The sequence below is a fragment of the Bos indicus genome, chromosome 23 (genome assembly GCF_029378745.1).
Source record: "Bos indicus isolate NIAB-ARS_2022 breed Sahiwal x Tharparkar chromosome 23, NIAB-ARS_B.indTharparkar_mat_pri_1.0, whole genome shotgun sequence".
Lineage (NCBI taxonomy): Eukaryota > Metazoa > Chordata > Mammalia > Artiodactyla > Bovidae > Bos > Bos indicus.
Window position 1 is genome coordinate 11,155,458 of NC_091782.1, and position 25,650 is coordinate 11,181,107.

At 38.3% G+C, this 25,650-nt stretch overlaps 1 protein-coding gene across 3 annotated transcripts in view; it reads right to left on the minus strand.

The window, feature by feature from the left end:
* The window catches only part of FKBP5 (FKBP prolyl isomerase 5), a 122,297-nt gene extending 97,011 nt beyond the window's left edge, over window positions 1–25,286 (minus strand). For 2 of the 3 annotated variants that reach the window (XM_070777862.1, XM_070777863.1), the window contains exons 1-2: window positions 25,146–25,286; window positions 19,482–19,586 (exon numbers count right to left, since the gene is read on the minus strand). The gene's annotated coding sequence lies outside the window, so the exon portion shown is untranslated. Of the gene's footprint in view, window positions 1–1,561; window positions 1,593–19,481; window positions 19,587–25,145 lie in introns of all 3 variants that reach the window. The other variant, XM_070777864.1, reaches the window with a different exon arrangement.
* Window positions 25,287–25,650: the final 364 nt, after the last annotated feature.

Here is a 25,650-nt window from a genome sequence, read left to right on the forward strand (position 1 = left end):
GTATGTAAGAAGTTTAAGCCTTATGAGAATAAAAAAGTATGATTTTACATTTCTAAATGCAATTAATAAATATAACACAGCTTTTACAAAAATCCGGGTTAAAAATCCCCTTCTTTTATTAATTCAGCTAAAAAATACAGTGCAAATCATCTTAATACTACAAAAAAGTTGGCTTGTTGTTGACACTGGTATTAATAGTTTTTGCAGGTCTATAAAACTTGCTTTTGTTTTGAAACAAACTTCAAATGGACACTTATAATACACAAACCTATCAAGTATTTCAATATACTGAGATTTTAACACTGCTTCCACTGGAAAGAAAGTCCGCAGACTATTTAAAACACATGCACACTCTGTAGTGGTGCTGACAAACACCGCAGGAAAAGCAGTCTGTCACTGAGTCGGTCACAGGCTTGCTTCTCTGTGCACCTATTTAAACTTTTAACTAGCACCACCTACAGATCTCTACCCTCACCATGATTTCCTAAGAAAACAACATACACAGATGCAAAGAGTTGAAGGAACAAAAGGGCAGAGAAGTCAGTAAAGAGCTCTGCTTGGATGACTTCCCCCTGTCCACTTCTCAAAATCAACCTCCATCAAAGTGACTTATGCAGCTCAGACTGCACTATCTGGATCCTTGCCCTAATGCTACTCAATCATCATTCATTCCATTTATGGATGGCAATTATACAGACTAGCCAGATTCCAAAAATTCACCTAAATATTTGGAGGAAAGTCTTAGTTAAGGTGAGAGGGAAGGCTTTTAATGGACAGTGAGATGGCAAAGAAGAAACTGACGGAAACTGACAGGAGACAGAAAGGCACATCCATGGAGCCAAGTGTTAAATCTGAGTCTGGCTCATTCTAACCGTCACCTTATGCCCTACCTCTTCACCTTCATACATTCTCCCTGGAAAGTTGGGTTACTCTAGTTTTTAGCTACAAAGCTAAGAGTTGCCTGTTGAGTTAAAAAAAAAAAAAAAGTATTCCATTAGCCAAACTGTGTAAACTAAAATTTTTTAAATTATAAATATAATATAGTTACATGTTACAGCAACTTTAGGAAACGAAGGAGGAAAGAAATCACCATAATCCCAACACCACAATTTAGGAGTCCTTTTTTAAAAACAGATTTTTTACAGCAGTTATAGGTTCACAGCAAAACTGAACAAAACAGTCAAAACAACCTTGAAAAGAACAAAGTTGGGAGGACTCACACTTCATGGTGCCAAAACTTACTACAACGTGACAGGAATCAACATAGTGTGGTACTAAGATGAAGACAGACACACAGATCAGAACAGAACTGACAGCTGGTAAATAAACTCTTACATTTATGGTCCATTGATATCTGAAAAAAGTGCCAAGACAATTCAATAGGAGAAAGATCAGCCTTTTTTCAACAACTGGTGCTGGATCTTAATATGCAAACGGTTATGAAGTTGGACACTACTTCACACTACATACAAAAAATCAACTCAAAATGGACCAAAGACCTCCTCATAAGAGCTAAAACTATCAAACTCTGAAGAAAGCACAGGAGTAAATCTTCACTGACCTTGGATTAGGCACTGTTTTCTTATGTGAAACTGAAAGCAAAAAAAAAAAACAACATCAGCCTTCATGAAAATTAAAAACTCTGTGCTACAAAGGACACCATCAGGAAAGTGAAAACACAACAGGATGAGAGAAAAATTTTGCAAATCAAATATCTGATAATGAGATTGTATCTAGAATATACTAAGAACTCCTTTAACTCGATAATAAAAAAAATAACTCAGTTAAAAGGGGGCAAAGGATTCAGACATTTCTCCAGACAAGATTTACAAACAGCAAATAAGCACACGAAAAGATGCTCAACATCATTAGGCATCAAGGAAATGCAAATCAAAACCACAATGAGATAGCACTCCAAAACCACGAGGATGGCTATTAGCAAAGAGACCGATAACAGCCAGTATCGTCAAAGATGTAGAGAAGGTGGAACACTCATACATACACTGCTAGGAGAAAAGTACAAGGATGCAGCTGCTGTGGAAAATAGTCTGGGAGTTCCTCTAAAATTTAGTTATCATCTGATCAACAATTCCAAGAAAAATGAAAATATGTCCACACAAAAACCTGGACATGAATATTCATAATAGCTAAGGAGCAGAAACACTCCAAATGTCCATTAGTCGGATATGTCCATTAGACATTAGTCAGAAATGTCCATGAGATAGATAAAAGTCATATACCCATACATTAGAATATTATTCAGTGATGAAAAGCAACGCAGTACTATAACCTGCTGCAACATGAACCTTGAAATATTATGCTAAATGAAGGCCAAGCACAAAATGCCATATCTTATACAATTCCATTTATACAAAATGTCCAGAACAGGCAAAGCTATAGAGACAGAAAATAGACTGGTGATGTTATTGGGTAATCAGGAAAAGGGGGTGACTGCTAATGGGTATGAGATTTCTTCGAGGGTGATAAAGTGTTCTGAAGTGGGGTAATGGTAATAGTTGTGTAACTGTGAATATACCGGAAACCACTGACTTGTAGATTTTAAAGAGATAAATATTATGTGAATTTTATTTCAATAAAGCTATTAAAAGATTAATCTATTGAATGGATGAACCATAATTAATTATATACATTGCTTCCAATTTATCTACTCTATGTAACACAGCTGTGAATAGTTTTGTGCCTAGGCTTTATCACATTATAAAATTAGGGGTATGAATTTGGTTTGTAGGACTCTTGGCTTGACAACATGGCAGCAAGTCAGTCATTTTCTTTGTGCCTCAATTTCCCCATATACGACATGAGATTACTAGCATCGATACGTCTTTGGATTCTGAGAAATAAAGTAATGTGTGTAAAGGGCTTTACACGGTGCCTGTCACGTAGTAAACTTTCAGCATTAGTTGTAGAGGCAGCTATTCTAATTGTTATTCTAGTCTGCATTATTTTCTGAAGATGATTTCCAGAAGGGGTATCACTAACTCAAAAAAAAAAAACCATGGACATTTATGTCTGAATACATCCTGCCAAACTACACATATCAAACTGTAAGTCACTTCAGTCGTGTCCGACTCTGTGCGACCCCATAGACGGCAGCCCACCAGGCTCCCCCATCCCTGGGATTCTCAAGGCAAGAACACTGGAGTGGGTTGCCATTTCCTTCTCCAATGCATGAAAGTGAAAAGTGAAAGTGAAGTCACCCTGTCGTGTCCGACTCTTAGCGACCTCATGGACTGCAGCCTACCAGGCTCCTCTGTCCATGGGATTTTCCAGGCAAGAGTACTGGAGTGGGGTGCCATTGCCTTCTCCGACACATATCAAAAGGGGTGCACTAATTTTTGGCAGTAGTAACTATATGAGAATCAGAGTAACCATGCCATCATCAACATTATGTTATAATAAATTTGTTTTCTTAATAGGCATCTCATTTTAACTGTTCATTTGTGCTGCTTTTGAAACCCAATAGCTTATCAGCTTGAAACCCAACAGTTTTTCTAATTATCATATAAATCCTACATACCCTGATCATCTACTTAATGTGAAATCTGTGCAAGACACTATACTGGGGGCTACAACAGAAACTTAAAAATGAGTCAAGCAGAGGATTCTATGTGAAGTAAGGCAGAGAAGCATTTTAACTCAGGATAATTATGATTAAGTATAACAAAGCTACAAAGTATTTATGAGGGCAGGTTTATAAAGATTCATAAAGGGGAGAAAAGATTGCAGTGTTTCAGCTGATTCTTGAAGGATGAACAAAATTTCAACTGGCAAGGGTGTGGCACGAGTGAAATCAAATCAAGGCTGGTAAAAGAACACAGCACACTACAAGACTCTGCGACTAGAGTACAAAGTGGCCGGGGAGGGGACGGTGAGAGAACAAGGCACAGGGTGCCCTGGGAGCACAAAGAGGTCCCTCTGAAACACAGCCATGACCATGTGAGCTGAGGGCGAGCGTGTCTCCTAGGACAATCAGCGTGCAGAAAAACACGAAGACACAAATCACTGTGACCCATGCAGGGAACTGCACGTAACCCAATTTGGCTAAAGTGGAGGGTACATGTGGGAAGGAAGCAGATAATGCTAAATGGGCAGAGGCCTGACTATGAAGGACCTTGTGTGCCAGAAGAAAGCATTTGAACTTTTATTCCAAAGCAAGTAGAGAACTGAAGCGTTTTTAAGAAAAGAAGTGACAATCAGACTGACTTAAAAAATGAACTCTGGTAATACTCCCAACGGCTTCCCATTTCACACAGAATAAAGCCAAATCCTTCTTATGCTTAAAACTCTACATGTACACTATTGATGCTATCTATAAAACAGGTAATTAATGAGAACCTACTGTATAGCACAGGGAACTCTACTCAGTACTCTGTGGTGACCTAAATGGGAAGGAGATTTGAAAAAGAGGAGGTACATGTATATGCACAGCTGATTAACTTTGCTGTACAGCATGGTCAAGCAGCTAAAGGCCAATAAAGATTTTTAAAAATAATAAGAATAAAGGGGAGAAAACCCACGTGCTGGTCGGTGGCTATCTCTGAAATTATTTCCTGTTGCTCCTCCTCTCACTCTGCCCATGTGACTCTGGCCTTCTCGCTGTACCTTCAATACGCCGCTCCTCAGGGTTTCTGCACTTGCTGTCCCCTCCACCTGAAACTCTTGCCCCAAATCAGCTTCCTCACTGGTCTCTGGTTTGCTTCCTCACTTCTAGCAGGCTCTGTTTAAACACTTTATCAGACAGACCCTCCCTATTACCAAGTATAAAAGAGCAAGGAACAGCAACAATCAGTCCTACTGTTATTTTCCCCCACTTACCACCTGGCACATGTATTTATCTGCAAATTTCCAGTCTCTCTTTAATTTTCTTCCAGGATGGATCCTCTTAATGACCCTGATATACAAACTATTATTAGCATGTCCAGATGGTGAAATTCAGGGGCATAATACTGCTCGTGTGCAGTGGAACCAGGCAGAATGACTCCTGAGCCTGCATTTGAACCATTTCACCTACTAACTCTGGTGAAGTCACAGGGCCCTGGCTTTGACTCTAGATTATTTCCTGTGACTAGGCTCCATCCTGACAAGCACCATGACAGTACACTCTAAATTCACACTGTTCTTCTTAAAAAAAAAAAAAAAAAAAAAAGATACTCATTCTTATCATTTGTTATTAGCTGAGTTTCCAAAGCCAAGAAACATTTTTTAAATGATCAGTTAAAATGCACAAGGTATCTGGACTTGTATCTAGTCAATAATAAGCTGGCTTTTTTTTTTTCTTGTGTTGGACCCACAGATATTAAAACAAAATGAAAAGATTTTATGAAACCACACAAAGAAGGAGCACAGAGCGAGCACAGAGCTTGACACCAAAACTACTTTTCCAAGACTTTTTTTCAAGTGTAATAGTCAACTTCAGGAATAAAACTAACTCCAACTTTAAAATACACACAACAAAATTTTCTGAGGTATTACACCAAAGGAAGAACATGGCAGCTGCCTGGAAAACATCCAGTAAATACAATATCGTATGTAGAGAAAAATAATGAAGGTGAGGGACTCCCCACGTAGCCCAGTGGTAAGACTATGTTTCCAATGCAGGGACTGGGGTTTGATCCCTGCTCTGGGAACTAAGATCCCACATGGCTCGTAGTGCAGCCAAAAAATTAATTAATTAAAATTTTAAAATAAGGCCATTAAAAAAAAAAAAAGTGAGTTCCCAATTAGATTTCTCCCGATTCTTTTCCTGTTTCTCAGATTACTGACTTCTTCTCTTAATTGCTCTTTACATCCCATCTCCTATTACTCAAGTTGTTTAGTCACTAAGTCGTGTGCAACTCTTTTGCAACCCCTGGACTGTAGACCAGCAGGCTCCTCTGTCCATGGGATCTCCCAGGCAAGAATGTAAGAGTAGGTTGCCATTTCCTTCTTCAGGGGACCTTCCCCATCCAGGGATCGAACCCACGTCTCCTGCATTGTCAGGCGGATGCCCACCACTGAGCCATCTGGGAAGCCCATTACTGCAAGTACCTCTTTTCAAAATGTAGTTTTCAATCAACAGCTTTTCCCCTGTCAACCACTTCATCCCAGAACTCATCCACTCTTAATTTCAACTTCACCTGCAGATAACTTCCAGATCTAGTTAATTTCTTCCGATTCCCTTCTCCAGTTTTTTAATCTCTCTTGAATTGCCTGGTTAGAGATACTTAAGAACCCTTTTATAGCCCTACTTTTTTTTTTTTTTTTAAATCAACTTTTCCAAACTTGGCCCCTTCTCTGTTGACTTCATCATCTGCACTGTCTGGATGTTCTTCCGCAACTTCAAACACTTCACTTTCCCCACTTCATCGACAGGGCCCGCCAACTGCGCGTTGCTTCCTACCGCCTGAGCTTTTCAATCCCACAGCCATCACCACATTCTGCGTTTTCTTCCTTTCCTTCCTGAGTCACCACAGCCCTCCAGCCTACTCACTCCCTTCTATTCATTCGGTACATACCACCAGTAAACATGCCCCAGTTCAAGGACTTAAAATAGTTCCTGAGAACAATGAAACCCAACTTCTCAAACCAATACTCAGGGCCTTCCATCCTTTCAGACGGTCACTTGTAAATGTTGAGCTTAAACATCCCAAGGAGACAAAACCTTTGAAAACCAACATTTTGATCTTTCATATCTGGATCAGTGTAATGTATACTCTAAGTCTGCAGAAAGTATAGGCTACCATCTTCCACTTGACTTCAACTACTTATGTCAGGCAATGGGGATATTTGATTTAATCCATCTTCTGAACCACTCAAATTACCAGGAGGAGGATTCATTTTCAAAAGTTGAACTCTTCTAACCCACAAAATGAATGCATGTAGTTATTAGAAAACAACAACTCATGTCCTTAATGAGTGCAAAGCAGTATGCTATCTTTAAGGGGGAATTTTCCAACATCTATAAAAAGTGCTAAGAACACACAGAAGAACTACACAAAAAAGATTTTCATGACCCAGATAACCACGATGGTGTGATCACTCACCTAGAGCTAGACATCCTGGAATGCGAAGTCAAGTGGGCCTTAGGAAGCATTGCTATGAACAAAACTCGTGGAGGTGATAGAATTCCAGATGAGCTATTTCAAATCCTAAAAGATGATGCTGTAAAAGTGTTGCACTCAAAATGCCAGCAAATTGGGAAAACTCAGCAGTGGCCACAGGACTGGAAAAGGTCAGTTTTCATTCCAATCCCAAAGAAAGGCAATGCCAAAGAATGTTCAAACTACCACACAATTGCACTCATCTCACGTGCTAGTAAGGTAATGCTCAAAATTCTCCAAGCCAGGCTTCAGCAGTACGTGAACTGTGAACTTCCAGATGTTCAAGCTGGATTTAGAAAAGGCAGAGGAATCAGAGATCAAATTGCCAACACCTGCTGGATCAATCACAAAAGCAAGAGAGTTCTAGAAAAACATCTACTTCTGCTTTATTGACTACACCAAAGCCTCTGACTGTGTGGATCACAACAAACTGTGGAAAATCCTTTAAGAGATGGGAATACCAGACAACCTGACCTGCCTCTTGAGAAATCTGTATGCAGGTCAAGAAACACTTAGAACTGGACATGGAACAACAGACTGGTTCCAAATTGGGAAAGGAGTACATCAAGGCTGTATATTGTCACCCTGCTTATTTAACATATGCAGAGTACATTATGCAAAATGCTGGGCTGGATGAAGCACAAGGTGGAATCAAGACTGCCGGGAAAAACATCAATAACCTCAGATATGCAGATGACATCACCCTTATGGCAGAAAGTGAAGAAGAACTAAAGAGCCTCTTGATGAAAGTGAAAGAAGCAAGTGAAAAAGTAGTCTTAAAACTCAACATTCAGAAAACTAAGATCATGGCATCTGGTCCCATCACTTCATGGCAAACAGATGCAGAAACAATGGAAACAGTAACAGACTTTATTTCTTGGGCTCCAGAATCACTACAAATGGTGACTGCAGCCATGAAATTAAAAGACGCTTACTCCTTGGAAGGAAAGCAGAGACATTACTCTGCCAACAAAGGTCCCTCAAGTCAAAGCTATGGTTTTTCCACTAGTCATGTATGGTTGTGAGAGTTGGACTATATAGACAGCTGAGCGCAGAAGAATTGATGCTTCTGAACTGTGGTGTTGGAGAAGACTCTTGAGAGTCCCTTGGACTGCAAGGAGATCCAACCAGTCAATCCTAAAGGAAACCAGTCCTGAATATTCGTTAGAAGGACTAATGATGAAGTTGAAACTCCAATACTTTGGCCACCTAATGCAAAGAACTGACTCATTGGAAAAGACCCTGATGCTGGGAAAGATTGAAGGTGGGAGGAAAAAGGGACGACTGAGAATAAGATGGTTGGATGGCATCACTGATTCAATGGACATGAGTTTGAGCAAGTTCTGGGAGTTGGTGATGGACAGGGAAGCCTAGTGTGCTCAAGTCCATGGGGTTGCAAAGAGTTGGACATGACTGAGTGACTGAACTGATAAAAAGTATAAGTGCAAATATCCTTTAGCCCTCCAATAGCACTTCCAGGAAATATCCTGTAGATAGTCTCACTGCTGCTGCTAAGTCATTTCAGTCATGTCCGACTCTGTGCGACCCCAGAGATTGCAGCCCACCAGGCTCCCCCGTCCCTGGGATTCTCCAGGCAAGAACATTGGAGTGGGTTGCCATTTCCTTCTCCAATGCATGAAAGTGAAAAGTGAAAGTGAAGTCGGTCAGTCGTGTCTGACTCTTAGCGACCCCATGGACTGCAGCCCACCAGGCTCCTCCATCCATGGGATTTTCCAGGTAAGAGTACTGGAGTGGGGTGCCATTGCCTTCTCCAATAGTCTCACAGAAGAAAACAAAATTACATGTGGAAGGTTATTAAACACAATATTGGTGAAATGGTTTAAAAAAAAAAAAAAGTGGGCACACTACTAAAACTTCCTTGACTATTATTATGCATCTCCACAGTGGAATATTATGCAGCAATTAAAAATAAAGAAGCAGTTACAAGGACTTCCCCAGTGGTCCAGTGGTTAGGATTCTGCACTCCCTGTGTAGGGGGCCCAGATCCAATCTCTGGTCAGGGAATTGGATCCCACATGCTGCAACTAAAGACATCACAACACCCACTGCAGTCAAATAAATAAATAATTTTTTAAAAATTCTTTAAAAATGGAGCTGTTACATATGAGTTGATATGGAAAGACCTTTAAGAAGGGGAAAAGCAAGTTATACAACAATGTAGACTACTATTTTATTTGTATAAAGAAAATGCACATATATTTGTAAATGCAAGAAAATATCTAGGAAAAAAATACCAGTCGTTAACAGTAGCAAATTCTGGAGAATGGGATTCAAAGAAAGAAACAAGGGAGTTTTACTTTTTGTATGGTATGTGTGTGTGTGTGTGCACATACATTATCTTTTTAAAAAAATCATCTTAACTTTCATTTTTAAAACAGGACTGAGCACAGCAAAGACTCTTTAACTTTGGATGAATGCAATTGAACTTGATTATCTACAGTGCAGGAATTATGAGCTACTCAAAGTGCTTAATGAGAAACTCATCCATTCATTCAACAATTATTTATGGAACACTAACTACATGTCAGGCACTGTACCTGATGATACTGACATAATGGTGAACAAGAAGGACCTCATCCCTGCTCCATTTTTCCTGTTTGCCTTGTAAGAACCACTCTGACTTTCAGGTTTGTGTTCTCATTGTGTGCCTATAGTTTCCCATAAAATAGATAGAAATTCATAGAATAATTACATCAAACAAAAACAAGGGCTTTAAAGGTTAACTCCTATCTCCTTCATAATTAATTGAAAAAGTTATCAGAGACACACTTTGTGAAAGAACAATTCAACAAGCACCATTTCAAATAAATTTTAAGAAGTAACTTAGATGGTAAATGAAATTTAAGGGAAATTAGCTAAGAAAATTCAAAAGGGAAGAAACATTATAGAAAATTTTTCTTTTCTGTATGGATTTATATATACTCACTAAATTCTTCTACAATAAACACGTACCATACAATAAGGAGAAAGTAAGAGCTGTTCTTGAAAAGAACCCTTTGTTACAAAAACAGATCAGCTACTGCCTAAAGTCCACCCCCCTAACTCATTATACCAGGCCCCGTATGGTCTGGCCTGGTTGAGACTCTTTGTTTTGTCAGCCTAGAGCCCATTCCACCCTCTACTGCAAACAGCATTCTGGGACTTTCCACCAGGGAATCACTGCTCCTCACCCCTGGGGGTAGGCCCATTCCCAGTCCCGCCAGTCAGTTCCTTCAAGCCCCCTGGCCATCCCAATAGTTCAGAGGCAAAAACATGACAGATCCAAATCCAATCAATTCTGAAAAAGGCTAATTTTAATGAGGCTATTAAAATGGTAATTGCTGACATATAATACAGCTAAATTTCCTAGAAGAACTTTGTAATAAATAGAATTCTCATTTAATGTGGTCCCTGAATATTCTGAGTGACTGTAACTTCAAATCACAAAACTGGAGTGAAAGAATCATAACCGACCTCTTTTGTTGAAATACAACAACAACAACAACAAAAAACACAGTATTAGAAAATTCCCATTTCTAAGAAGTTACTAAAACTTCATGTTGTTTCAAACAATAAGAATGTTGAAACCATATAGATCACATCCTGTTAAAACAGGTAAGTATAGAAACAGTAAGAAAATAGGTTACCCAGCATACACGTTAATCATATGTCCTGTGACAGAAATCTTCTAAACCACTTCAAAAATAAAGACCTCAACCTTTAGTATTTCCTGAGGCACCTAAAATGCCACAATACCTAAAACAAACAAACAAAACCCAAACACTTGAAATGTATAATAAACATTTTTTTTAGTATTTTTTTTTTATCAGTTAACTATTTTCTTTTCAAAACTAGGAAAACTATTGAGTACATTAATAAATTACAAGGGAACAAACTTCAACCCAATATGAGAAAATAAAACTTAACCATTAGAATTTCCTAAGAGTAAAATGGACTATCTTGTAAAACAGGGACCTCTCCTTCCCTGGAACTAAAACTAAAACCAACACTCTGTAATTCTCTGAAAATAAGACATCCTTGAAGAATTTGACTGCTGTGCCAGCTGTTTTATTTCTTGAGAGTATAGCTGAACACATATAATAATCCGTTTGCATTTTTTTCTAGCATTGCACAATTTTCCTGGCACACAATGTGCATACTGTATTTATTATCATATTTAAGCATCTGACAGCATTTTAAGAATCCATATTATTATTCTCTAACTAAATGCACACATAATTTTTTAGTCTTCAAATGGCCATGGATTTCAGTAAAGTATCCTATACATTCTTTCCACAAAGTTTAAATACATTTCCTGAACTTTTAGCTTTCAGTTTCCTGTTCGTCAATGGCTACAATTCTAGAGGCAATATATAAACACACCCTAGCCATGGTATTTCCACTTTTGACAACAGTGGATGTAAACTTAATATGACCAAATAGAACTACAGTGCATATGAATGGTATATGACAGCTAACACAGCAACTGCAGTAGTTAAGGCATAAAAATGGAAATATAAATATATTCCTTTTTAAGAATTCACATAACAACCTCTTTTTTAACTTAGAACTCAGAAAAGGTTTCTCTCTCATTAAAAACTGATAAGCTTTCTTTATTAGACAATAACGATGAAACCCATCCTATTCCCTTTTTTCTCTTGCTTGCCAGGAAGCTCAGAGCTAAATTCAGTGTTTAAATACAGAAAATATCTTACCTCAGATTACTGGTTTAGAGATTTCTTTCCACTCTCATCCTGCTCATTATTTCTCAAGTATTTTATGCTTGAATTCTGGTTTTTAATAGTGTTTGCCTTTTAATTTTAATTACAAGATATCAAATCTTTTCAATGAATATAGAAGAAACTTAATTTAAAAGTCATATATTTATATCACTGAATAATCTGTTAATCCAATTCACAAAAAATGTAGGTCCTAAAATGTATCTTTACTTTCCCCTTTTAAAGTTGTTTCACATATTTCATGATTCATTTTTTAAAAAGTCATTGCTGAGTTCTCAAAATAAAAGACTAGGATCAAAACAAATTACTAAATTAGGGACACAAGATTAGGAGAATTATTAATTTTTAAACGTTTTCAATTTTCTAACAAAACTGGTCTGGCAAAGCTAGATAACTGTCATAAAAAATTAATTCACATCAACTGTACTAAAATTTTGTTTACTGTTACCAGCATTTCAGATGCAAAACAGACAACAGGTATAAAAATATTTACTTAGGAATCTTAAAGAGGAAAACTCAGTCACACTTGTTTAGCAGCTATAGATACACAAACACGAAAATATTCAGCACATGGTAATACCAAATAGTTTATTAAAGGAGATATGAATAAAATGAACAAAAACAATAGGAAGATGAACTACAACCAAACTGACAAATCTAACCAAAAACTAAACAAAAATATACCATGAGTTGAACAGAAAATCTAAATAGTCATATTAAAAATGGAAAAAGAAATAAATTTATTTTATAACAAAGACTACAGTCTATAAGAATGTATAATATTAAAGCTCTCCACTTATAGAAGCCACAAATAAAAAACGGAAAATAGTAAATGGAGTAAGCAAGACAGCCAAATAATTTATATAAAGGTTACAAAAACCAATTGTTCCTTTCTCTCTCATCATACGAGAACTGGAAGGCTTACACCCAAAGCTAAATTATATTAACATATACAATATTTATGCTATATATTACATATATAATATAGTATTATACACAGTGCACATATTATAATTATACACAATGATTTATATATATAAAGAATATATTCTATAAATATATATAGAGAAGCCTTTGCTTCTCTATATATATTTGTATGTATATAGAAACAAAGGCTAAAAACCACTCAAAATATAATTTAACAAATTTCTTTAAAACAATAAAACAGTTTACAAGAAAAAAATTTTAAAACAGAAAACAAACTCCTATAATTTGAAGAAAGAGGCTAAGAGATCCTTACACACACACAGCTATCAAAAAAATCCAAAATTTAATTTTGAAGTATTTATCTTTCCTATTAGCATAAATAGAAGTTATAATTTCCTATAAAGAATAATCATCTATATAAAACAAGTTGCAGATCATAAGAGAAAAAAATCCTCAGAAAAATGAAGACAGGAAAAAGAAACTAAAGCCTAGACAATACAACTAAGGGATCTGATACAAAGCACTGAGGACACGGACACAGTTCTTCTTTGTGTATATACACTTCAGCTTCACGGCGTTTGAAAATGATAAAGAAAAATAAGTATTTCAGTAAAAATGAATCTGGTTAGAAGCCTTTTTTTTTTTTAAGAGATAGGGCAGGATGAACAGAGAGGTCTGGGGCATCTTTATGTAACCCATGACACTTATTCTTTCTTTCATCTTGCGGAAGAATACAAAACATGGAAATATTACCAGCTGTGAAATAATTTTATGATAAAATTATGCTTAAAGTGACTAAAAAAGTATTTGCACATCACACAAGTTTTCAAAACACAAGAGGAGCATCTTGCCAAAGTTAAAACAAGACACTGCAAGAGCAGAAAAGTGGTGTGACAGTGATTTAGAGATTAGGAACTGACACTACTGAGAAAAAATTACGTGCTCTGTAAAAAGTGAAGGAAGCATTTATTGAGCAACTAGAGTATCCAGACACTAAATAAAGATTAGGGCTTTATAAAATATAGTCTGTCAGATTACATCTAGGTAGGAAAACGATCTAGAAGAGTACAGTGCTTAAGTAAGCTTCTCACCTTTACGTGTGGCATATGGTAAAATGTAAGACACTGAAGAAGATGTAAGCTTAGAGACAACTGTCCGAGCAGAAGTACTGGTTTGGGGGCTGTGAGGTGAAAGTACAATAGTTTCCAACATTTCATGCTAACCTTACGGGCCCATCAATCACTCTAAAAGAGAACCTGTGTTCCACCACGATAGGAACAAAATGTCCACTTTTTTTGAGAATGTTATTTATAATACTATTTATAACTTAAAACTTTAAAAATAAAAGAAATCCTTTTATTTCTAAAGCACACTTTGGAGTTTGGTTTTAAACATTACAGCAAAAGAGACACAGATGTATAGAACAGTCTTTTGGACTCTGTGGAAGAGGGAGAGGGTGGGATGATTAGGCAGAATGGCACTGAAACATGTAATATCATATATGAAATGAATCGCCAGTCCAGGTTCGAAGCAGGATACAGGATGCTCGGGGCTGGTGCACTGGAACAAACCAGAGGGATGGTACGGGGAGGGAGGGGGGTTCAGGATGGGGAGCACGTGTATACCTGTGGCGGATTCATGTTGATGTATGGCAAAACCAATATTGTAATGAGCCTCCAATTAAAATAAATAAATTTATATTAAAAAAAAGAATAGTAATGCTAGTTTAATAAGTGTAATCATGGGCTTCTCATTAAGAATAGAGTGAATTATTATCACATTATTCCTAGCAGTAAAATTATTCTTACCTTGGGGTCTGATAGTTGTTAGTAGAAATATTAGTGATACTACTCTAACTCCTACCCAGATTGTTAAGAATCATACTAGGATAACAGTGTAAAACAAAAAACAAAAAACAAAAAAAAAACAGCCCTTGTTTAGCTCTGAAAGGTATAGGTTGCTAATTATTAGCTGTGGATCTTCACATAACTTCCTCTGGACCTCAATGTCCTCATCTGTAAAATAAGACTGCTGGACTAGAGAATATTTCCCCACTTTCCTCACTTTTTTTGCCCTATCCCTTTCTACTTCGTGACTTTGATAATTCAGGATCTCTACTGGGATTTTTGAGGGCAGAGTGGAAAACAGCAGAAACCCACTAAACTTTGAAGAAACGGAATAAGCATTATGTAAACAAATAGAATAAGGAGAGAAATAGGGAAAGTTAGCCAAAATACATGTTTACAAAAAGAAATGGATAGATTAAAGAGCCATAATGGTTCAAAGTAGAGGATCATGAACTTCACTGTCAAAATTAGTATGAACAGCAGTTTCAGTTACACTGAAATCAGGAAAGACAGTGAGAAATGCAAGAGACACGACTTAGAAATGTTATTCACAGCACACAAGGATGCTTTACAATAACCCAAAAAATCTTCCCAAGTTCCCCAGAAATATATGGAGAAGATGTCATAGTCCCTGGCTTAATCACTCATAATTCTGCCCCAACACAATCCCACGCTATTTTCCACAGGTTATTCCCTTGAATCCATTTGGCTTCATCATTTCAAACAAACTTACCATACCTCCCCTTCGTTATCATTCAATGTTCTACCTGAAATGCATTCTCCCTTCTCTCAATTTATAGCAACAGTTTATCATGCGCTAATTACATGGCTTGTTTCTGGTTTTTTGGGGGTTGTGCTGGGTCTTCTAACCACATTTGAGGCATTGTTCTAAGCACTTGGCATGTACTAACTCATTTAATTCTCTCAACAATCCTAGGAAGGAGGTCAAGTAACTTACTGAAGATTACACAGTAGCAGAGTCACGACTCTAACACAGGCAGTCTGGCTCCAAGGAGCCTATCCCCTTAACCTGCTAACTAGTCCTACAAAGCTCAGGTGGAGTTCTGTCACCTTCCTGAAATTCTCATCCGCTTAGCAATTACTCCTGCCTCACGAGTTCTCAAGTACACCACTCATTTGTCACTTACCACAGGACTTGGGTTGTTACTTATCTTTTGTGTACATGTTCTATCTTGTCTAAGGACAGGATCTTATTTATTCTGTAACAATGCTTAGAACCTAACAGAACTTATTATCCAAACACAAAACTGCTTATTAATGAAACTATAATTGTATTTAATATTTACTGAAGACATATGCCAGGTTCTGGGCTAAGTACTTTGTATGTATTATCTCATTTAAACCTCACAGCTCTTAGGTAGGTATTAATACTGCATGCACCTCCCAATATTATAGATGAGGAAACTGAGGCTCAGAGAAAAGCTATGTATCTTGTCCCATATCACAAAGCGGTGGTGACAGTCTTACCTAAGGGTCTAACCAGACTCTTAGTCTCCACCCAACCACAAAACACCCTGAAGACAAAATCAGTCCTAACAACTCAACTCAACTCTCACTTACTCTGCAGCACTATTCTGAACACCAAGCATTCAGGATAAGAGGCACAGCTTCTCACAGTGCACGAGGGCCTCAGGACCACATTCTGATGCCACAGGCAGAGGGGCCATCCCCAAAACTTCAGGAAGATTTTAACTTATATTTTAAACCAAAATAATCCTTGGAAACTCTTCCATCCCATTCCTTCTCCCTTCAGGCTCCCCTACTCCCTATACCCTAGGACTTATCTCTAGTTTCTATACTATAGAGAAGGATTCCACTAATCCTAACAACTGTAACTTGCCCAAGATCATGTAGCAATACTCCTTATCAAAGGTCTAGCCCCCACCATACTAGCCTTCCTATAAATGGTGTAATTTTCTTCTCCATTTTCCACTCTTAATAACCATTAATTTCTGCATAAGCATCTCAGAATCCCTGTATTATTCCTACTTCCCACAGAAGAAAATAATCAGATATACTGGATTATCTAAAACAGTATCAAATTTTATTCTCTTATCCCCGAGTCAGTAATGTAAAATTGCATCTTGATTTCCACCAGGAGGAAATTCAAACAATTCCCAGAAGAGCAGAAAGAAGAAAGATCTCCATAAGCTGACCAAAGGCAAGCCAAGTTCATAAGCTATAATCCATCTGGAAAGGACTCAGGCCCAAGACCACTGGAGGCTGGCTACTGCTCATGTGAAGTGCAACAGACAACCCTTACTTTCCCATTTTTATTTTACATCCTCTCAACTAACCTCAGTTGCTATCTTTCTGACAAACCTCAATTCTAGGAGCCTGTAAAGAGAAGGGAAAGTAATGAGATAAGACTGTCAAGTCACTTTTGGCATAATGGCTTTTTGATGAGAACTATCTTGGACAGGAAATTTGCCACAAGGAATAGGAGAAGAGTTTTCAGGTAAACCAATAGATCCCTTATTTTTACCACAGAAGCACAAGACGTCCTGAAAATCTGTTACATACACATAGTATCTGCCCCACTGCAAAGCACCTGCAGATATTCTGGGCTAGAAGGAACTCACTTGGGCCATTTCTGTGGTAAGGAAGTCTGCCACCTATACCCCTGCCGGCCATCATTCACCAGGTTGAGTGGTCTGGAGATCATCTACATCACCTTGGTTCAAATATAATGATTTCCTAGGCCTTAAAAATTATGTGTTTGCTTATAAGACTGAAGCCTTCTCTGAAAGGGAAGAAAATGCCCTATTTTACTTTAGTAATATATCTTAATTTTGATATATATCAAGTTCATTATAGATTAAGGACAACTTCCTGCTAACATGTTACCCAAATTAGGACAATTAGAGTGGAAATGAAAAGGACAAAAAAGCATAAATTTAGAAACAAAGTGATTTAGTGACTCATTGAGCTTAAGTAAAGGAAGAGTAAGGGGAAAAAAAAAATGACCAGTAAGAATAACAGAGTCATGAGCAGCTAAAGAGGAAAGTCAAGAAAGTGTTTCGACTGGGGGCGGAGGGAGGGGGTGTTGGTGTGCAGTTGCTACAGAGATGGTATTTAAACATATTTAGTTTCAAGACACAGGTGAAAATTGGGGCCTCAGTTTTGGAAGGCCTCAAGAAGATACAGATTTGGAGCCTAAAAAAGCACAGCAATGACTTAGTTTTTAGAGAAAGAGAAAATAACAGCAAAACATTTAAACAACAGCATTCCTCAGACACTACATTTTGAAGATAATCTAACTTTTCAGATGAACAGTACTTTATTCTATAGTGTATTTGAACTAATTTACTATAAAGAAAAAGCTAAAAAATGTATCTTTCTTTTCCAGGCTATGAACTGACGGAAAGAAACTAAGAATAAGAATGGTTTCAGAATTACTGATCGTCCAAAGCTAAGTGTGAGCTAAAACACACCGCTTTTCAGGTTTCTCTATGTACAACAAAATTTGGGGGGGAAAAAAAAATCTGGTATACTACTGCTTTACAATATTTGTGAGAATGTAACAGTTTTAAAAGCACATTAACTGAACTGTTGATAATTAATAAACCTGGAGAATAGGTATATAGATGTTCATTATACTAGTGTCTCCAGTTCCGTGTATGTTTGAAACTTTCATAATAAAAAGTCTAAAAGAAAAACTACCTATAAGTATTTTTAAAATTCTATCTGCAGTTAAGGCTTGACAACTCAAAACAAAATTCTTAAAATTTTTCAAATAATGCTTTATTCATGCTCAACAGATCAGTGAAATTTAGTGTCTATAAAAGGGAGAACAGGACATGAGGAACAGGAGCGTGTTCACTAAATGAAGAAAGTCAGTCCTATTACCCATGTTGGCCAAGTTCGACGTTTGTCATTTTTCTCATCAAAGAACTTACATTTGTTAAGGAAAAAATTTACAGACAATATATATGTACAGTTTTGGTTAGTACAGGCAACATAAGTGTTTATCGCCAGTCATCAATGATTAATTTGTTAAGCCTGTTGGTTAGTTCTCCTGTTACTTCAAATCATCTTCCACTCTAGCATAACCAAATAAACAAATTTCTTATGGAGATGCAAAAAAAAAAAAAAAAAAAAAAGGACGAAAAGTGAATATCCATAAATAATGCCCAATCCTAAATTGTGAAGGACATATTTAAGCTTACATAAAATAGTAAGTTAAGAAAAAAAAGTTGAATGTCTTAACAACTGACATATTTTTAAGATATGACTTAAATAGGTTTAACTCAAATCACTCTATGGCAGCACTAAAACTAATAGAGAGCACCAAATTCACCATTTAGATTTACCACTTACCTATGATCAAGACTAGTTTATATGGTTAGTATGCACCACTCTTTCCTCCCTATTATAAATACCACCCAAAAAGAACAACCAAATTTGTTTCCCTCTTCTTTGGTGAATTCTAGGACAGTAAAGATTGTACATGTTTGAGAAAAACCTAGCACACTGAAGATGTGCCCCTCTCTTAACGGGAATTACCAGTACCTTCCCAGGATGCTATCACTGGGTAGCAGTCTTGTTCCCTAGGTGACTTACACAGCATAACAAAATAAACCAGTTTCCTTGCTGGCAATTGTGCCTTGAATCATTTTCAGGATTCTGTTTCTTCTAACAGAAATATGATGTCATGAGACTTCAGAGAGAAGGAACACAGATACATATAGAGACAAAAGACATGTCAGTAATTCTTCTTCTACGTTATTAAAGTACTGCTTTCATATTTCAAATTGAGGTATTTCACTTTTTTCAGATAACAAAGTCATTCTCATCTTCAACAAACATTTATAGCTTTTTTCCTTATGAAAGTAAAAGTTACATACCATAAAATGCACGGATCTTTAGTATTCGGCTTGGTAAATTTGAACAAATGTATACAACACCAATTGATGAATCTGGAAGTTCTGTGTACTGGTCTTGAAACTGTTCTGTAAGTTAAAAATATATGAAAATTAAAAATTACCCTGAAAGCGTATACGTGAATTTAATCACTTGAATCCCAAACCAAGCTATAGAATATTTCTATCACCCTCAAAAGTTCCCTTTTGGGACTTCCCTGGTGGTCCAAAGGCTAAGACTCCACTCTCCCAATGCAGGGGGCCAGGGTTTGATCCCTAGTCAAGAAACTAGATCCCACATGCTGCCAACAAAGACCCAGCAAAGTCAAATTAATTAATTTTTTGAAAACTGAAGAGTTTCTTTACAGAAAATGTTCCCCTTTGTCCCTTTCCAGTTATCCACAGCCTTTACCCAGAAACTGCTTTCCTGATTTCTATCACCATACCTAAGTTTTGTCTGTTCTTATATTTTTTATAAATGGCATCGAACAATACATACATGTGTTTGGTTTCTCTTGCTCTGAATAATATTTCTGAGATTCTTCTATGTCATTGTGTGAGTCATTGAAAGTGAAGTGAAAGTGAAGTCGCTCAGTCGTGTCTGACTCTTTGCGACCCTGTGGACTGTAGCCCACCAGGCTCCTCCGTCCATGGGATTCTCCAGGTAAGAATACTAGAGTGGGTTGCCATTTCCTTCTCCAGGGGATCTTCCCAACCCAAGGACCGAACCCAGGTCTCCCGCACTGCAGGCAGATGCTTTAACCTCTGAGCCACCATGAGTCATTATTATTATGAGTCATTTATTATTATTGTGAAGAAAGATTCTACGAACATTTTTATCAGTTTCTGTGTGGACATGTACTTTGTTCCTCTTGATGAAGCAAGATTTCACTTGAAAAAAAAGAATTCACATATAAATAAGCCTGGGAAGTCATATAGATGATTTATATGTATACATATAATAAACATACACAGTTTCATATATAATACAAATACATATAGTATAGATATTTATCTTCCTACCTGTGTGTATGTATTTATGTGTGTGTGTACACAAATGGACTCTGAGAGATCTACCTAGGAATAACCCCAAAGGTATATTAAACAAACTTATAAAGTTCACAATGAAAATAAATTTAGATGACATTTCAATTCTTAATAAGTATATTATATTTTAACCTAAGTATAATTCAAAAGAGAAACAAATTTCTCTCCATGTAAGCTACTGTATTTCGCATCAATGAAATACCATCTTTTCACAACAGATCCCCTTTCCAAACTAGAATTTCAGAACATTAAATATGACTATCCATGATGAAGTAATTTTTTAATGCTAGGGGGTAAAACCCAAAATATGTTAAGGTTACAAGATTTTACTTTATTGTCTTGCTTTTTTAAAAAAGTTAAACATGGAAATAATTCCATTGGCTAATATTTAACATGAGTAAAGACCATTTCATCATTATTCAGAAAAAGACCTCCATTCCAAAAAGCAACCTACTGCAGCACTGTCTGTGACAGAGACATCCTGACCTTCAAATTCCATGTGTAACTTTCAGCAGCTAGAAGGATCTTTAATTTCCAGAGACAGGAACATTGAGAAACATACACACAAATCGGATTTTTGATGCGACCAATTTGAAATCCCCAACCCTGTTTTTGATCATCAGATGATCATTTGCAGGGGACTAGGAGTGGTTCTTCATTTAACATCACAGACAAACTGCCAAGACTACAAACTGAACATCACAAATGGTTCCAAAAATTTACCATCGCCTGCTTTAGCAAAGATTTGCAGACTACAAAAGGGAAAAAAAACCCTCTTCTATCTTTGATCTTTCTCCATCTTTTATTCCTCCTTCCAAAAAATGAGCAATTTCAAGACCATACAACTCAAATGGACTGTATTTTTAATCTTAAAAAACATTCTTAGCATTCGGATGTTCCATAACTTTCACAGATGTGGAAATGTTTACTTAAAAACCCATTACTGCACTCTGAAAATACATAATTTTTATTTTTCTAGTAACTGTACCTTTTTCTAAAAAGAAAAAAACAAACTTGATTAAGTGTTACAAAAATGACAGCAATTCCAAAGAGCTACAATTTCCAACTTTCAATATCTTTTTGCCTGTTTTAGAGAGCTAAAATTTTATTCCTATTTTTTAAAATGTTTCTTTTCCAGACCAAGAGTAGAAAATAGATCAAATCAAATGTGTAGACCCCACACTCCCTCTGGTGGTCCTTCACTCTTATTAACTAGCTGTTTTCCAAAAGGCTAGAACACTAAAATACGTGCCACATTTAAGGATTATAGTCTTACATGTTTGAGTTTCAGCTGAATGCAGGTCAAGCCTCATCATGACAAAAATGAAGTACAAATAATTTGAGTGCTTGAATTTTAGTGTTTTAAATACTACTGAAATATCCTTAGGAACTTAGTTACGTCCACAAGGTCCTGCTATAAATTACTTTACCTGTTTCATTTGGCAGAACTATCTTTTACACAATAAATAAGCACCTTTTTGCAAAAAAAAACCCACTTAAGTGGCTACTGTTTTTAAATCAACAGTTACATGATTTACCTACCAACTTCCACTTAGTCTCAAATGACTGTAAATTTAATTTTCCTTAAACTTTTAATTTTCCTGGCATAATGTCAGAAGTTAAAAATGCACTGTAAAAAAAATTCAGAATGTAAAATAATGAAAAAATCTGATTACTTAATTAGCTAGGTTAGAAAGTTCAAATAGTTTCAGAATTATAAAAAGTATAAAATATTTAACTGTTCAGCATAAAATAAGTACAGAATTCAGTGTGCCAAAATATGTACAATATAGATTGTTAGGAATTGTGAAAAATTATATTAAAGGCCTACAGAAAATATTCTTAATAACAGATACAGCATGCATTTTACTGTTAAATAAACAAGTATTACTATCTAACAGTATCATGTGATTTACCCTCAAACGTAGCTTGTTTCACATGTGTCCCTGTTTTTCTGTAGCTTTGTTTAATCAGAAATATTTGCCCACCCCCAAATTCAAAAGGAGCCAAACCTGAGGGTAAGTGACTTAAAAATACTCCCAACATTTATTATGTAGATGTAAGAATTCAACTTATATTTAATTTTGAAACTATAACGTGGTTGACCATTTTATGATACGGTCTACCACAAGTTAAAAGTGGACAGAAATCAGTAATTAAAACATGTAAAAATTGAATTTGAAAACAGTATTTTAATTAAAAGGCACTTTTACAGTTAAAGTTCCCAAAACATGCTTCTGTAAATTAAACTATGAAATACAGCTTTAATTTATGGTATGTGGTACATTTAAGCATCACAAGATAAAAACTATAAAACTTCTAATTATACACAATAGTTAGACTAATATATTCCTATACACTTTAAACAACAATTATATAGATCACCTATAACCCTAGTCTCATGAGATTCCTCAGAACTACTTATACAGAATAAAACCCACTCTGAACAAGTCACTGCTCAATCTACCTTCGCTAAGCATCGAAAAGCCAACTCAGCTTTCAACAGTAATAATTTCTTCTACAGCTATAGAAAGAGGATGTTCTTCCTTCTCTAGACTGCTTGTTCTAAGCTAAGACTTTAGGAAACAAAACAACCGAAATAAGTTCTTTTTCCAATGCAAGAATAAACAGAAAATTGAAGACTTCACTAGTTGCCTAATCCAATATTTTAAAATGTTCACGTTTGAAAGACAAAGAACTCACAGCAGATAAGCCTGTTTTAGAGAAACAAAAAAAAATTTTATAAAATCTTTGATTAAAAAAAAAAAAAATCCCGAACAGTTACAACTAGCCTATTGGTTAGAGTGCACCTTTCAAAGGTGTTACTAATTAACATGTGACTAAAATTACCATTCAATGAAGCACTAATAAAGTAACATAATTAAATCAAAAGTGTAACTGTCCTTAAGAAGTTCCTTACATCTCTTATTCAAATCATATCCAGCACAGACATTTTAAAAAAGACATAAGAAAAATCTGAGTTATCTAAACCTTCATAATATATTTTAAAATAATTACATATTATTTTAAAACTTTTTCTATAAATGCCCTAAATTGGTCAAGGCCGTAACTGTAGATTTTAAGTGAGGTCAGCTGTGAGAGAGAGAAACAGAAAATAAGTGAAAGTATAACATAAAAACTTCCACAAGAATAAAAAGTTGTTCAACTCTACCCTCGAATTTTAAAATAAATACTCTTATGCGGGGCGGGGGAGGGGGAGAATGGGTGAAGGAGAATTCCCATAGGCTATTAAAAATACTGAACCAAAATATGCCTTAAATTTCCCTTGTCTACAATCTAACAAAACGAGAAGACAATGAAAATAAACACTCCTGTGTGCCTTCAGAGAGGCAAAGAAAGCTCCCATTCAAAGCTAAGCCTTATTCCACTCTTGTAAAGTAAATCCAAAACCACGAGCTCAAACTGCTTCATGCAGAATTTACTGAATGGCGGCCAAACGTTGTACACTCTGTCCTGAACCACAGCGAAGGATATCTCGAGCTCTGCATTCTCCATTTACAACTTGTACCTTACTATGCATGCTTTCACCACCACTGCAGAAACCGATTTTTAAACTAAGATGTTCCTCCCGGCCAAGTCAATGGAAAGAAGGCAATCCACACGCTGGCGACACTCCCCACTTTCCCCAACCACCCCGCACCCCAATCAATACTGGTTTTTGACTCCTATACTACGGTCAGCACACCTTTAAAAAAAAAAAAAATTCATTACGGGAGAAGGCTTGAACAAAGCCCAGGGAGTGAACTGAATTATCGAACACTGAAACAACTTTTCAGTGGCTCTGACCTGGCACTTGGGATAATCACCTGTTGGAACGGCGCTGCCCCAGTCCCCTCTACAGGCAGTCGAGGACGGGGAGGCCGTGTTCCCAGTCACTGGTCCTCCTCCCGGGGCGGCAGGTGAAAGGCGGCGAACGCGCATATCCACACCCACCGCCCCGGGAGCGCAGACCGAAAGCCGGGGACCGCGGCTGCGGCGGGACGCTCCGTTATCCCTCCCTCGGCGGGCCCGCCAGGTGAGCGAGGCTCCATCGCGCCTGCGATGCGTGCCGGCGCACGGCTCACCGCGGGCCCACTTCTCCCGCCGCCCGGGCCCGGGAGACAGAAGTTTCTCTCCCGCTCGCGGCGGCGGCGGCTCACGGGCCGCCTGGCTCTCAGGCGTCGGGCAAGTCGAGGGCCGCCGAGACGGGACCTGTTACCCAGGGCGGGAAACCAAAAAAAAAAAAAAAAAGAGCCGAGTGAGGACAAGCGGGGCGCGACCGGCCTCGTCTCCCTGAGGGAGAGCGCGGCAGGGGCGGGGAGCCGTTCCCGCGGCCGCCCGGCTCCGCGCCTCTAGTAGGGGAAGGGAGCCCCGGCCCAGCTCGCCCGGCAGGACGCAGAGGATTCCCGCGGGGGAGTCTGGGCGCCTCCAGCGCGCCCGCTCCTAGGAGTCCCGGCCCCGCCGGCCCCGCAGCGCGGTTCCCGGGCTGGGGCCCCGTGTGAGGAAGCAGCGCAGCGGCTGCAGGACCGCGAAGGAGGGAACGCGGTTCCCGGGGCCGGGCGGCCACCCCGCCTCATCCCCCCATGGCCATGGCGCCGGTACCTGTCGCCGTGGCGGCTCGCCCGCTCTGTCGCTCTGCCTCAGCCGCGCGCCGCCGGCCCCTCAGCCCGCCCAGCAGGCCGCCCGCGCGCCGGACGCCGCCGCCGGAGACTGGCAGCGCCCGCGAAGCGGCCTGAGTTCCCCGGGGCAGCGCCCGGCGCAGTCCCGCCCCCGCGGGCCGCAGGACCCGCCTCCCATAGGGCCCCGGGGCTGTCAGTCCGCCCCCAAAAGACGCGCGGGCTGTCGCTTCTCCCATCCCGATTGGCGGCCGAACGCCGTCCATGCAAATAAGGCCCCGCCCCGGGTCATTTGCACCTCCGCCTCGGTGTAACCTCCGCCTCCCCCACGCCAGCCCACGTGTCTAGCCCTTGCCCCTTTGTGGGCGCTGTAGGGAAGAGATGGAGGAAACTGACCGACGCCCCCTCACTCCATCCCTTACCTCCGAGGACACTAATGCTCAAACAAGCTAGTGGACTTCACATTGGGACCTCTCTCTGATAGTTCTGCC